Raw genomic sequence first — 15,887 nt, 5'->3', positions numbered from 1 at the left:
TTATTATTGCTATCATTATAATCATAATTATCATCATCATCATTTTCTGCTTTTAGAAAATAACATGATTATTGTCTAAATAGTTATTGATCTATAGGATGAAATCAATGCAAAATAAGTGTTGTCAATAATAGAACCCTTTTCTTCTTGGCCCGATATGTAGTACCATAACTATTACCAAGGTCATAATGTCTGACATTCATTACATTATATACAAGGGGCGTAAATTATTAAGTTGAATAAGTTTGCTGACATTACGCATGTCGCACGACTGCTGAAATAAGCGAACAATGTTATTAATCTACTGATAACCCTCGCAGATGTACCCGTGGTATGTCAGACCATGGACCTAATATACATAGACTGTTTATGGCAGTCTTTCTTTGATGTAATCACTCTCGCCGACACAATGATTATGTGCATCTTAATGAGTACATTCAGGTGTTTGGACAATACAGATAGAGTCGTTTTCCATATTTCAGTCTTGTTTCGCTGATAAGCCTTTTTCAGATTGAAAATGTCTTTGAATGAATACAGATGATGAGGAGCAGCAAAATCTCGAAACATGACAAATTTTGTGTGAAAAGATGGGTAATTGCTGATTTGCACATTTTCGCACACGCATAATACCTTGCCTAACGGCAAGATAAACCTGTTCTCTACCATTACCGTCCCTTTTTGCCCTAGAATAAGCTGCGGAAAAGTGAAATATTGAGATCACAAATTACAATCATTCTGCCAAAATGCTGGCTTTCTTTTAAAAACTGCCTGCTTCTCCCAAGCGAAATTGTTTGAGCATGATTTTGTAACATACAATACAACTGAATATTTATTCACTTTACTTGATTTTTGTAAGTTATTATCTTCTGCGCTTGTAGTTTTAGAGTTCTCGAATCTCCGTCTTGTTCTTCTCCCGGCTTGCTGGTAGCGATGGGATCAAAGTATCAAAGCATGTTAAAAATATTTTTGTGGCACTTTTGAGATGTACGGGTGCATGAGTTAATTTATGATACGATGAATGTCCTTGTACGTTGGGTCCATGGTCAGACGGTGCAAAAGCTAATGTATACAAACTGGATATCATACTTTCAAAAGGTGGAAAGGAAAACAACAAAAACAACAGTTCATTACCAAGTCTCAGGAAAAGCGTCTTCGATACAGTTATGCATGAATAAACCGGTCTATTATTCGGAAAAGGATACAGTATAAGACACTGTACATCCAACATGTGCTCCCGAGTCAACCCTCCTGGAGTTCAACGCACTGATTGCATGGAAACTACAGGTAAGTATTGTTTGACAAGGTGGGGAAAATAGTGAAACCTAAAGGGCTCACGTGAAAAAAAAAACAAAACAAAACAAAACAAAACAAACAAAACAAACAAACACACAAACAAAAAGTGTTTTGATGAGGAGGGTGAAGAAATCGGAGGTGGGATAGGCAAATATTTGATAGGCATGTGATGAAAAATCGCCCACTGTGCGACATGAGCCTGCGAGCTGGTGCGAGCTGCGCCAAGTGCCGCATGGTTTATCTCGTTACGAAATCAGTCATTTCGTCGACGAAATGATAACGAAATGACCGATTCCGTAACGAAATAGGCCATGCGAGACTCGGCGCCCCATACTTCTCGCATCAGCTCGCAGTTTCAGGTCGCACAGTGGACAAGACAAAAATGTGAAAACGGTCCACACCTCATGTTACATAACAAATAGGGGAAAACGATATACAGGACGGATCAGAATGCAGATTGTAAGCTGATTTGGCGATGGTAGGTGGCTGAGGTACTTGTCCTCGATTGGTGGTGGTGGTAGTGGGGGGGGGGGGTAAGGATTGAATAAAGAGAGCATAATCGTAACGTCGCTTTGGTCTTATTCTGCAGCTCGGCGTGAAACAAATACACGTAATTTAAAAAAAAAAAAGATCCCATGGGTCTTGTGAAAACAAATACCACGAACATATTATACACAAGTGTATACTCTAATGATTTTCTTTGCTTCCTATCACCATGCTTACGACAGAACAGAAGGTACTCATTGTAATTTCGTTTTTCAGAAGTAGGTAGAGCACTGTCGCGACTCAACGACAGTATCAGCAGGCGTTTGACTATACACAGATACTGCCAGAGGCTGAATAAAGACTAGTTGTGCTAGTGGAATTTCTCATGAATAAATAATGAAGCATTCAAACCCTGGCCATTACCCGTCAGGGTGTTAACCACACACTCCCATACACACTCAATGACCCCTGTGCAAAGTGAACGTTTTGTACAGAGGGTTGAAAATAGAGCAAAATCTGGAACCTAACTGTGAAATTAATCATGGATTTCATGAAACTGATTTATGCTTTCATATTTAAACCACCTTCAACAAAATTGTACACTATTCAGCTTTCACTCATATCAACGACAGTGTTATCTGATTTATAGTTTTTTAATTATTACGAATCAAAAGTGGGAAATTTTTTGAAACACCTCGTAAGCAATTATATAATACTATCATATGAGGGTGAATACATGAAAGGGGAGTGGAAAATGTTTCAAAAGACACATTGACCTTCAATGGAGGCGTTTAGCCCTTAAAATCTGCATTAAGAATGGTTGTTGTTATTTGAATTCCATAGCATCCTCTATAGAGTGAGAGTATGTGGAACAACATTATGAATATTGAGGTCAAGTGAAACGACATAAGGAATACGCACAGGTGGACATCCATGCATGCAGATGTACAACTTTTTCCCCTTAACCTAGTCGACATCGCATATGTCGAATAATCGCGCAAGTCGATGATTTTAAAAAGTCCCGATTTTTCCCCATTGACTTACGTGTAATAATTCACTCACAAGTCGAATTTTGTAAGTCGATGAAATTCCAAGAACACTTTCACGGAAAAACCATTAAATTCACTGTGCCTAAGTCGGATAAGATTTTATTGTGCAATAAATCACTGTCAAAATCACGAGACGCCAGTTTTTGTTTACATAAGAAGTACTAGCCCGACCAGACAGGTGACAAAAAAATGATCTAAAGTATCAAAATTCAAAGCGATCGCATGCGATTGTTGAACTCTCTTCGTGTTTTGAGGCCCGCTGGTACAGCCCTGTCGCGCTAGCGCTACGTACGTCCAGCGACTGGGCTGTGTATAGTCTGTGTATGTTTTCAGTCTGCGCTGTGCAGTGGATGGATGAAGCTACTGAGTTTTCAAAGCGGAAAGTAGGGGGAAAGTTATGGGCACGCGTAAATCAGAAGTACACCTCTACACGCATTTCAAGCCACGGTATGGTAAACTGGAATCAATCACTGCTCAAATATCGTTCATATTCACTTCCCCAAGGTTTAACAAGGGTGTAAAGTAATCGGACCTGTGCCAATACAATGTACTAATGCACTGTCCATGCAAAGTTAGCCGCGGTCCTGCGGGGCGACCCGTGCTGCGGCACACCTCTCCAGCTCTCGGCTCCAGAGTAGACAACATACATGTACATTTATACATAATGTACGTGTGGTGTGACTGTTGTTAAGTCGATTTTTTTTCGACTTACGCACAAGTTGAAAATCGCCTAAGTCGATGTGTTTTGCTCAGTCCCGAGAAGATCGACTTATGCGAGTTTAACTGTACTTATGTATGGATGAGTCTACAGACTTCGAATGCAAATGGAGATATGAAGAAAACATGCTATGTGTTAAATACGTGACCCTAGTTTCCGTTTTGGGGTAAAATTTGAAACAGGAATAAACATACAAATCCGGAATTCAACTGACATTAGATTTGCCATTACAGGGATAGTTGATATGTAGTTCATAATTTTTCATTTATTCTTTTGCTAAACAATTTGGGAGGTAAGCAACTTGGCAGTTGATTTAAAACGATCACATGAAAACTGGTCATTATGGCAAAATAGAGGATTGTTTGAATACTTTAGTAGAATTATAAAAACAACATATAACCACTAATTGTTCATCTAAATGTAATAATCCTTCAGAGCATTTGAGTGAAAAAAAACGTACAACTTGCACGAAATTTGTAGTATAATATGTGGAATAATGCTATCAATTGTGTTACCCAAGTAACTTCATAGTAGACTTGCTAAGGGGGTAAACGCTGCATTTTTTAGTACAAATGTCCTACTTGGCACAGATGTTCCCTAGGGCAATTGAAAAATTTTCATCTAAAGAGACAATCTGTATCTATGCAAATAAGCCTTAATTTGCATAATTTATGCAAAAATACATATAAAAATCGTTTAAAAATATACGTGCATCCAGCGGAAATACCTAATTTGGCAAAAAAAAAATTCTATTGAGTAAGTGAAAACAATTCCTGCAAAAATTGATTTCATACCTATGTAAATTAACATAAAACTTGCATAACCATGCAAGTTATTGTGCAAAAATCTGCATTTTTGAGAGAATTTCTAAATTATTAAGCACTGGATCTTGTAGTACAAAGTTTGAACCTGGGATGGATGTTCCTTGGGTCAAAAGTAAATGATTCATCTGAAGAGACAAATTGTCTCTATGAAAACAACCTGTTATTTGCATAATATGCATATCAATATTTACACATCTACAGATAATCAGAACAAAGAATAAGCCTTAAAGTAACAATGTCTTAAATCTCTTTGAACTTAATATCCAAAAAGCTAATAGAATAAGACAATATTCTCACAGCAACACTTTTCAGTTGCTTAGATTGTTTCCATATTGTTAAATTAACTTAGGCATTTTAAGCACAAATTATGTAAATAAGTACACCAGACGTGAAATTTCAAAAAAAAATATTGATCTTTGAAATGATTTTTGCTAGCAACTTTCCTTCATTGCATAAATGCTTTGCAGGGTGGAAAAAATAACAATCGATAGTGACACTCTTTAAATATGATTATGCAAATCTAACAGTAGAGCCTACATGAACAGATGCAAATTGGAACAATATTGCTTACAAAAGGACTGTGTTTCCCTTGCAAACAGTACACAACACTGAGGTCACGGTTAGAAAATCATTACAAAAAATACAGCCATAGTGAAAATGTGAATTCTAATTTTCATAGTATTTTCCAGGCAATCAAGCGAATAAGAGGCTTTTTACATCAAACTGATTGTGCAAATTATGTGGATGCAAGGGCAGCTGCACACATTAAGAACTTACAAGCTTGATGTAGAAACAAAGTCTGTTTCTGTTAAAAAAAAATGTTAACTCAGTATACTGTGAGCTATATTGCATGGGAACTATGCTAGGAAATTTATACACACTAACATTTTGATATGGCAATAATATGCAAAACTTGTCATGTGAACAATAAAGGAGATGTTATACATGTACTTTAAGTCAAATAATCTCAGTCTCTGACTTAAAAAACAGTCAATTTCAGCCATAAATCAAAGCAGAAATACTATGTCCATAGCCATAAAAGAGTTAATTCGATGGCTTTTACAATTACTAGGATGTGATTTGTCAACAAATCGTCACAGGCTACTGTTTACGTGAATCGTAAATGTCATATTCTCCATGGTTGTGATTGTTTTCCCTTGGGAAAATGTAACTCCCTGGCGGTCCAAAGAATGTTATATTCCACCACATATCAGCTAATACAATGTACCTGTATAGATGATCATGACCTACATGATCTTGAAGCTTTTTCCAAAAAATAGTTATGTTAACTGGTTTAGTGTAAAGATGTCAGAAGTTAAATTTAAAAAAAAATACACAGGTAAAAATGTAAAAGGTATAAAGAATGTCAGAGGTTATACATGTGTGCATCAAAATTAACTTCCATGCGACCCATATACATTAAATGTAATGACGGTGATGACTATACCATGTCACTGAATTTCATGTCCTTTCCTGCTTATCAAGAGGAAACAAAAACATTTGAGAGAGGAGGGCTTAACGTTTTTTTTTTCGATAATAAACAAAGGTATCACTGTCAGGTATAACATGCACAAATATGTACTAAGTTTCATGATCTCACCTTGATTCACATTCAAAATATGAAATAAAAAGTGAAATATAGCACTTTTATCAGAGCTTTGACATTTTGGCAGGAAATTTCCCACAGAACATCCATTACATAATACATGTATATATGAAGTTTCAAGAGAAATCCTACAAGCATTGCAAAAACATGAGGGAAATAGTGAAATTTTGAGGGCTCAATTGACCTTGATCTTTGACCCCTGACCTTTGACAAATGACCCCTAAATTCCCTAGAAAATCCCTGCCAGTACCAAGTTCCATGAAGACACCTTGAACCATTTGCGAGATACATAGCAAAAAAGTGAAATTTAAACACTTTCACATGAAATTTGACCTTTGACCTCTTGACCTGAAACTCTCTGGAGAATCTTATTTTGGTAGTACATTGTATGCAGTTAGTAAGATTGAAGAAAGTACCTTCAGACGTTGCATAGATATGGGGTAAACAATTATATTTTAGCATTGACCTTGAACTTTTTGACCTTTGACCTCTTGCTGATTTTACTCAAAAACTGCTTAATCACTTGCCCCATCATACGTCATCTTTGGACCAGGTTTGGTGAAATTTGCATAGTCTAGTCTCGAGTTATCGCGTAAAATGATACAATTTCTTAAGTCGACCTTGACCATTGACTTCTGGTACATTCGGGTATTAATATGCATAAGATGCTTATTAGGTAGTATTTGCATAGACAAATAGTCTTTTGATATTACAAACCATTTCCTTTTGACTAAAGGAAATGCATACTACTTCCGTAGTTTCGATTATAAAATGCAGTTCTTTGACTGCAAGAAAACTTACTTTACTTTCTTTAGTAATTATGTAAATCAGCTGGTAATGATGGTTTAATAAATTCAATTTCTTTTTTCATTTTGTTTCATAAAGTGTTTCTAACGGGTCAAATCTATCTAGGATGAGATTTAAGGGGAGTTTCTTTAAAGCTTCATTAAGGCTCTTTGTTCTGATTATCTATAGATATGTAGGTATTGACATGCATATTATGCAAATAACAGTTAATTTGCATAGAGACAGTTTGTCTCTTCAGATGAATCATTTACTCTTGACCCAAGGAACATCCATCCCAGGTTCAGACTTTGTACTACAAGATCCAGTGCTCAATAGTTTAGAAATTCTTTGAAAAATGCAGATTTTTGCACAATAACTTGCATAATTATGCAAATTTTATGATAATTTACATAGGTATGAAATCAATTTTTGCAGGAATTGTTTCCACATAATCTACAGAATATTTATACCAAATTTGGTATTTCCACTGGATGCACATATATTTTTAAATAATTTTTATATGTATTTTTGCATGAATTATGCAAATTAAGGCTTATTTGCATAGATACAGGTTGTCTCTTTAGATGAAAAAACTCCAATTGTACAGAGGAACATGTGTGCCAAATAGGACATTTGTAATATAAAATGCAGCGATCACCCTTTCGCCCTTAGCAAGCCTACTCTCAGTATCCTTCTTCGATGAAGGTTCACAACAGAAATGCACGTACAAATCGTAAATTTAGTTGGTCACGTATAAACTGACATCGACATCAAATTTGGAGGGCTGCCATTTCTTAGTTATCAGTTATTAAGAAAACAGTGTTGGCTATAAGGAAAGGGAAACATCTTCCTTTTTCTATTGATACCTGATTAAGTTGACAATTGTAATGCATCACGGAGCACATGGACTTTAAAAACAACAATGACAAATAATGCACTTTTCCAAGCAGTTTGCCAAGTTTGCGTGTTACTGTGAAGGACCAATGCACGTCTCACAGCATGGATGAGATCTGTCAATGCAGTTCACCTCCCTGGTCAATGCAAGTTGCCAAATAGGCCAGTCTGTACGAATGTATGCAGGTTCGTGTTTAGGACTTGTTTTCTCCTAAGATGTTATGGTCCATAACATTTAACATGGTCTTTTGTCCGATAACTTGGTCGCTCCCACAGAGGCCAACCCACACGATCCATTTTTTCTGTTCATGTTCAACACATTGCTCCCAGTGGCAAATCATGTCTTGGATATGAAGAGAGCAAAATGGATAATGGTTTCGCCTTTATGGGAAGGACCAAGTTATCGACAACGTGGCCATGTTGAAGGTTATGAACCATAAAACGTTTAACATGGCCTAAGGAGAAACCCTGAAAAACAAATCTGCAGTCGTGCAGGCTGGCCTAATGATTCGAACACTTTCATTGACAGATCTCACCCATTCAGTGAGACCTGTATTATTGTTCCTTCACAATAACGCGCAAACTTGGAAAAAGTGCATTTTGTCACTGTTGTCTTTAAAGTCCATGTGCTCAGTCATGCACGTCAATTGTCAACATAATTAGGCATCAATGGAAAAAAAGAAGAGTTCCTCTTTTCATACAACCAATATTGTGCTCTTCATACCTGACAATTAAGAAATGGCAGCCCTCCAAAGTTGGATTAGGCCCTACCTCTCTTTTTCAATACGCTCTGTAGTACAAGTAATATAGTATCGCTTGTAGGCCGACAATCTCAAGAGTCCCCACAACTAAAAAAACAAAGCAAACCTCATGACCGATTCCTTGATTATATTTGTGGAATTTCAGAATGCTTCATCTCAAATTATTAGTTCTATAAGTATCTGTGATGCAATTAGTACGTTATGTTATCCTCGAAGACTAACTGATTTTTTGTCCTTGTAGTGTTTGCTTCAAAAGGAAAAAAAAAACAGAATGAATTGATAAATTTCAAATGAAATATTCCAAGACATAAAAACATTCGGCTATATTGAATGATCGAAAGAACTATTGCAGCAACAAACATGACAAAGGAACAATGGATATCAGCTGATGAAGTTCTCATTACAGCTAACGTATCGGCATTCATAACTCTAACAATCACGAGAAAAGGTAAAAAGCTAAGCGGCAATGATTCCTGAGACACACACATACAAATTGCTATTACCTTAAGAATGTATTCCAACACCCTCTATAAATATTGAAGGCAACAGGCTCAAAATGAGAACATCCTAAGTTCAACGGAAATGATATATGACCTGCGTGTGGTACCATTCAGGTAAATGAGGGGAGTTATATTCGTTTGGTGTCAGGCTATACCAGTCGTGTGCGATGGTGGTTAAGGTTAACAAGGCTACCCTATGGAGGCTTACAGGACGTTGCGAGGCCAACAAAACAAGTAACAACAACGGCCGTGACTTTCTTTTATTTGTAGTACCGAATAAAATAACGAAATGTTTAGCCCATTGTACCACACAAGCAAACAGAGCGAGAAACATTTAATGTCATATACACTGTTGTACGAGCCGGACAATTATTTTCTCCTCGGAGCTCCATTTTGGAAGAGTTATTGACTGTCTGGAGATCGAATCTTTATAGCTCAGTGGTATAATCAGGTCACCCCACTGCGACTACTTGGTGAACTATGTACCGCATGTAAGTATATCTAGCTAATTTTTCATTCATTACTATAATACTATAACATCCTAATAATGATCAGGCTTATACGCTTATAGCACTTCTTTAAGAAGAAATGTCTGCATTTCTCTTTTAAGGTTCAGAATTCTTAGTAAAATCTAACTTTGGTTGTTATATTTGTTATAATGAATACTTTTTGGTAGTAATGTCAACGTCATGGTTAAATTATTATAAACATAACTCCTAAGTTCATGATACATCCACAATTCGATCTAATTAGAAAACTTTCAATGGATGATTAACAGCGATACAAGTACACTGTGTGCAGACTGTGACAGCTGCCGCAACAGTAGTAGTAGTAGTAGTAGTAGTAGTAGTGGTGGAGAGGATGGTGTTTGTAGTACAACAAGCGTATAATACTGGTGGGCTTAATAGTGCAGATAAAAGTGGCATAAATTGCTATGATGGTAGCGCAGCAGTTGATGTAAATATAGATGTGGTACCTATTAAAGTTGAAGTAGTTGAAGTATAGTATTGGACAGAGCAAGTTACGATGGTAAAAGTGGAAGTAGTATTGGTAGTAGAGGTGGTTGCAATAGCAGTAGAAGGGGCAGTTCTGGTAGTAGATTTGGAGCAGATATATCTCCGATTCATTTATTTTAGGTAATAATATATGCGTCCTCTTATCAAACTTTTAGCACGAAAGCGAAAATCGTAGTGTAACAATGTAGCCCAGAGTTGCAGGTCATTTGGAGTTTCTTTCACGCCAGATCAAATTTTAGGAAAATATGCACAGTGAGATTCCGTGTTGTGCAGTGTACATTTAAGTATTTTAGAGTTTTACGGTCACACAAAATGGTGCTTGCTTATCATAAAGTTGTCTAGCTAATAAAATTTCCATTATGGTTAAAGCACGAGACATCTATCACATATCCCTTTAGACCGGATACGGAAGACTTGAACTCAAGTCGAGCATACATCCATCAAACGCAGTCACGCAATGGACTCTCATGTCAACGAAACTTATCAGTGTGTCGGTGAATATCGCAAGGCCCAGCTGTGTAGAAGCCATAGCAATCGTTTCCCCGGAAACGCTACAACCTCCTTCCTTCCGGCTTCTCTGATCTCAAAAAATGTGTTATTTTATACTACACACATAAACAGACATACACATGCACCCTCACACAACTAACGATTTAACTAATGTATGTTTACTCACGGACATAAGAAAAGAGTGTAGACATCGTGTTGGCAAACGGAAGTAATAGGCATTGTATTCAACACCCATCTTTTAATTGTTTCTTTCACGAAATTCTCTGGTTGTGCACATAATGTGCTAGGAAAAAAGGAATGAAATAAAGGAGTAATTTACATTTTGTAATCATAGTGTATATTAAACATATGTATAATAAACACATATTTTAGATAAACCCTTCAAAAAAAGTTTGGAAATCTGAGTTTGATCAATCATTTCTCATTTTTCCTTAGAAATAATTTATTTGTACTTAGTATCATACAAGGATTGTTTAATTCTCTTTAAAATGATACCATACTTTTTATGATTATCGTATACAAGGAGGTGCAGTGCTTACAAATATGAGGTAAAGTCAGAATGTAAAAGCTGCAAAATGGCCGAATTTTTGACGTCTCTACTGGAGTTTCCTCGTTACGAGTGAGTTCCCAATTGTTTCTTTGGTGTTCATTTACTGTAACATCAGCATTTTTATGGATTGAATCATGTATGCGTTCAACCAAAATGATAAACAAACACACACACACATATAAACACAAACGATCATGACTCATACCATTTATCTCACAGAACCTCGCAACATTTACCACAAAGACATAAAGAAGTGAAATGGCATTGCCTTGATTTTATTGGAATTTCATCTTTATATTATCTTCATTTTGTCGTTATTTTGTCTTTACTTTATGTTTACTTTGTCTTTATATTGCCAATGAGCGTGATCGGGGCTTGCAAATACTTGCACCACCACCTGGCATCGCGTCCTCATTCTGTTGATTAGCTTCGTGATTCACTGCTGAGGAATTACGTTCCACTCGTCAACCAGTATCTGACGGCGTCCTGCCAATTCAATTCAGTTCAATTCATGCTTTATTTCATTTTTCGAAAAGAACATAAACATTTCACTTTCTTTGGTAACAGAGAATAAGGTTGCATATTCAAAACAAAGTAAATTGAGAAAAATATAATCGAGGAACCTTGGAATAAGAAATACGTTGTAATGAAAATTGGCTGAAGTGATAAAGACGATATAATACGTAAGACATCGAAAAATGGAGGGACCCACTAAAAAGACAATGCTTGTAGAATGTGGGCCCCTCAAGTACAGAATGCCAACAGAAATTGAACTGATACAAAAAGGGGAAGAAAGAATGGGAATAAAGTAAAAAAGAAAAAAGTCTGGAAGCCCACTAGGAAGATAGAGTATCAAACAGACATACATACTCAGGCGAGTAAACATAAAACGAAACTGGGACGACGAAACTAATAAAGGGGGACTCATAGACAAGACAGAACGAGACAAGACTAATATAACAGGAAGACAATACAACGGACAGAAAGACAAAACAGATCCAGTGATCCTCGACAGAATTCATTGAAAAAAATGATGGGATGCGTGAAAAGGATACGATTATATAGAAAAGTATAGAGAAATAGAATGAAATCAAACCTACTCTGTAGGTGTCTCAGGACAAGAGAGACGAGAAAATACGTGACAGTATATCACTTGTAAGCCAAGTTCTTCGAAAAGGAATTGAAATAAGCCAACAGGCTAATTCAATTCTGTGGGATCATAAACTGGCAATAAAGAAAACTTTAATCTTCTTTTAAATGAATATATAGAGGGGGCATTTTTTTTTATATCATTATTCAGGGAATTCCAGTAAGTTGGGCCAGTGTAAATAAGTGTGTTCTTAGCAAACATCGTTCGTAAAAGAGGTAAATGAAATTCATTGGAGCGTCGAGTGGGATACTCATGGAATGATTGATTTCTTTGAAACATAGAAGCAAAAATGGACGGGAGTGAGTCGTTGCAGTACATGTACATAAATTGCCCCCAAATTATATAAAAACAGATCTTTAATTTTAATAGCTTATTGGAGGAAAATAACAAATTTGAGTGGGAGGGTATGGAAGGATAACAGATGACACGGAGAGCTTTCTTTTGTAGAAGGAACACTCTATCCAGTAGATTCTGATGAGTGTTACCCCATACTAAAACACCATGATTGAAGATAAGGCAATATCAATGAAGAATATAACATAAGTAAAATAAACAGAATTGGAATTGCGCTGGCCTAAGTATTCAGTAAAATGATGCTCTGACGGAGGAATATTTTGGGCGTAATTTTCACCTTTTCATCTTTGAAAAGTAAGAATTGAAAGCATTTGCAATGTGAACAGGGTCACTGATGATTTCATCATTCAACTTAATGTTGTCGAAACCAGATTTTTTACTCGAAACATTCATAGCTTGCTTTGTATTCCAAGTATTTTTCATATCAAACTTGTATCTTTGCAATTGCTTAAAATAATATATTTTCTATTCAATAATGTCGTTGCATTTGTGACCCTCTTCCCCACAGCTCGGCCAAGTTGATCCCAAAGATGTTCTATGGGGTTAAGGTCGGGGCTGCATGAGGGCCAGTCCATTCTGATGATGCCCTCTCTCTCTTTCGAGAAATTTGCGTACACGTCTCGATCTATCATGTGGACTTGCCTTGTCGTCTTTTTGAAGCATCTCAGCTTCAATTTGTCCTTTGGGCTTTTTGAACATTGCTTACACGTGGCACGATGTACAACCATAAAAATTGATGAGCCATCAAAATTGCCTGGCATGGAACCACTGAAAACTTGAATGTGAAGTTAAGATGTCTATCGAAATTTGATTTCATAGCTGACCAGTTGAGAACAAAAGACATAACACAAAAGAACATGTTCTCCATTTACTCTTCACGACCGTTCTCATTCATATGGACGGTTCTTGTTCATTTTGCAACTTTTCAATACATACCTTATCAGACACTTTTGAGTACAGCACTTTACTTGATAGCATAATCATAATGAGTAAGATACCATTTTAAAGAAAATTTAATAATCTTTCCATTGATATCAAGCGTATACCGTACTTGCAAAATGGAGAAATTTACAACTGAAGTCAGATTTCCAAACTTTTTTGGAAGGGTTTGTATACACTATATGTGTGTATTATGTAATGTATGTACAGTATATGTGTGCACTATCTGTTTTACCCTTTAACAAACTACGAAATAATCGCCAGATAAGAGGGTTTTCTTGTTAATTTTGGTGAAATTTTGAAAAGCAAAATTCTCAACAGGCAAACATGGCAAATGAACTAAAATGACGATGGGAATGTTGTTCATCTGTGATGCTTTAGTGGGTGGCTACGCCAAGTTTTTTCTTTCGTTCTTTCGTTCTTTCTTTTTTCTCTTCTTCATTAACTCTGTTTTGTATTTTCTTTTTATTGAATTTATTTTACAGCTGTAATAGCATTTTAATATCTATCACACAATTGGAGTATGTTTGCAATGCAACTTTAAGCATTTTGATATTTCAGAACATAGACGAATATCATAATAACTGTATAGTTTTATACTCTCGGTTCAGAACATAGATTATGCCCTCTAGAGCTAAAGTGATTTTGATAACGGCGACTATCAGAGACGAGAGTGACACGCTCCCGTTTTGACATATTGTTCATTGTTGTCTTTCCGAGAAATATAACAACGAAATACTTTCTCTTATCACTTTCATATACCACAGATTTGGTCGCCGACGAGTGTGGAATGTCATATCAAGCCCAGCGATTTGGATTTGTGCGATCTGCTGCTTTGGTCTCTTTATATTTTTCAGCAGTAGTCATGGAAACGACTTTGAAAATACACGAAGAAGTCAAGGTGTTTGATATGACGCACTATTATTGCTTTACCTACACACCTTTGTATCATAATCGTTATGATTACACTTCTGTATATTATGTGATACACCCGCATAACACAAAATATAGAAGAAAGGGAGTGAGTGTGTGTGTGTGTGTGTGTTTTGTATGTGTTCATGCAAACGCTCTGTCACCATTAGTGTCAGAATAGCTGTTGAAATTGGAACTATGTGGAGATGAAAATACAGTATGTGACCCTGCATCACAAAACCAACAAAACGTCAACAGACATGGCTTTTTTATTAAGGGCAGATTCAGAAAGAACAGACTCTAAGCTTTAAAATGATGCATAACTCAATTCAAATTAACTTTCCTAACTTATCTAAATACTGGAAAGAAAGCACCCACTCTGGAAAAGTGTGAACCTAAGAAAAGAGGCTCTAAAATAATAGCCTATTCAAACGCTTTATCTTTACCGAGACGTGCAAGCTGTGCGATAAACCAGGATATAAACCATGGTCGCAGCAACAATAAAGGAATTCAGCATGCTCTATCAAAACATTCTCTCTATGATTAGTTCCAACTTTCAAAGCAGAAGCATTATCTTTTCAAAAGTTATCGAGGTTGAAAGTGAAGAGTGTGCAAAGGATTTTCCGGAAATGAAAAGGGGGCCCCCTTAAAACATACCTGGTTGCACCACTCTACAAAGAAAGGGCTGTAGAAAAACTGCTTGAAACACACTTTTCCTTTCATTTTGTGATCCCAAACGTAAGCATTATGTAGAAGAAGAATAATGTAGAAGAAAGATATGTCTTTCAGAAAATATGAAAAACTTGAGATTGACTTGGTTGACCCGTTTCACTCTTTTTAAGTCCTCACGTAAAATCAAGGGGTGCGAGTTTTTGTTGGTTTTGTGATGCAAGGTCACATATAGATACTGAATACTTCGGTGATCCCTCGCATTTATCCCCAAGTTGAATTATCCTTCGGGTTTATGCCAGGTTCAAGTGTTGTGCGTGTGTGTCACACACAAACACACTGCTATAGCTTCTGACCACCCGAGCATTGAGAATTAAGGGTTTCTGGGACGAACACTGGACTAGGGCTTTCTATAGCTCAGTCGGTAGAGCACCGGTCTAGCAATCCGGAGGTCTCGGGTTCGAATCCCGATGGAATCCCATTTTCTTTGCTCACTTTTCCACTAATAATTTATATTCTTTCTGGTCAGTTTATCCTGTCTTTATTTGTTACAAACTCAAAAAGCTGCATCACTTCGGTGATCCCTCGCATTTATCCCCAAGTTGAATTATCCTTCGGGTTTATGCCAGGTTCAAGTGTTGTGCGTGTGTGTCACACACAAACACACTGCTATAGCTTCTGACCACCCGAGCATTGAGAATTAAGGGTTTCTGGGACGAACACTGCACTAGGGCTTTCTATAGCTCAGTCGGTAGAGCACCGGTCTAGCAATCCGGAGGTCTCGGGTTCGAATCCCGATGGAATCCCATTTTCTTTGCTCACTTTTCCACTAATAATTAATATTCTTTCTGGTCAGTTTATTCTGTCTTT

This window comes from Diadema antillarum, unplaced genomic scaffold, assembly GCF_040938485.1.
Source record: "Diadema antillarum isolate AM-2024a unplaced genomic scaffold, OU_Dant_1.0 scf00000201, whole genome shotgun sequence".
In the NCBI taxonomy this organism is placed as follows: Eukaryota; Metazoa; Echinodermata; class Echinoidea; order Diadematoida; family Diadematidae; genus Diadema; species Diadema antillarum.
The sequence above is the reverse complement of the archived record's forward strand: the minus strand, read 5'-3'. Positions refer to the sequence as shown.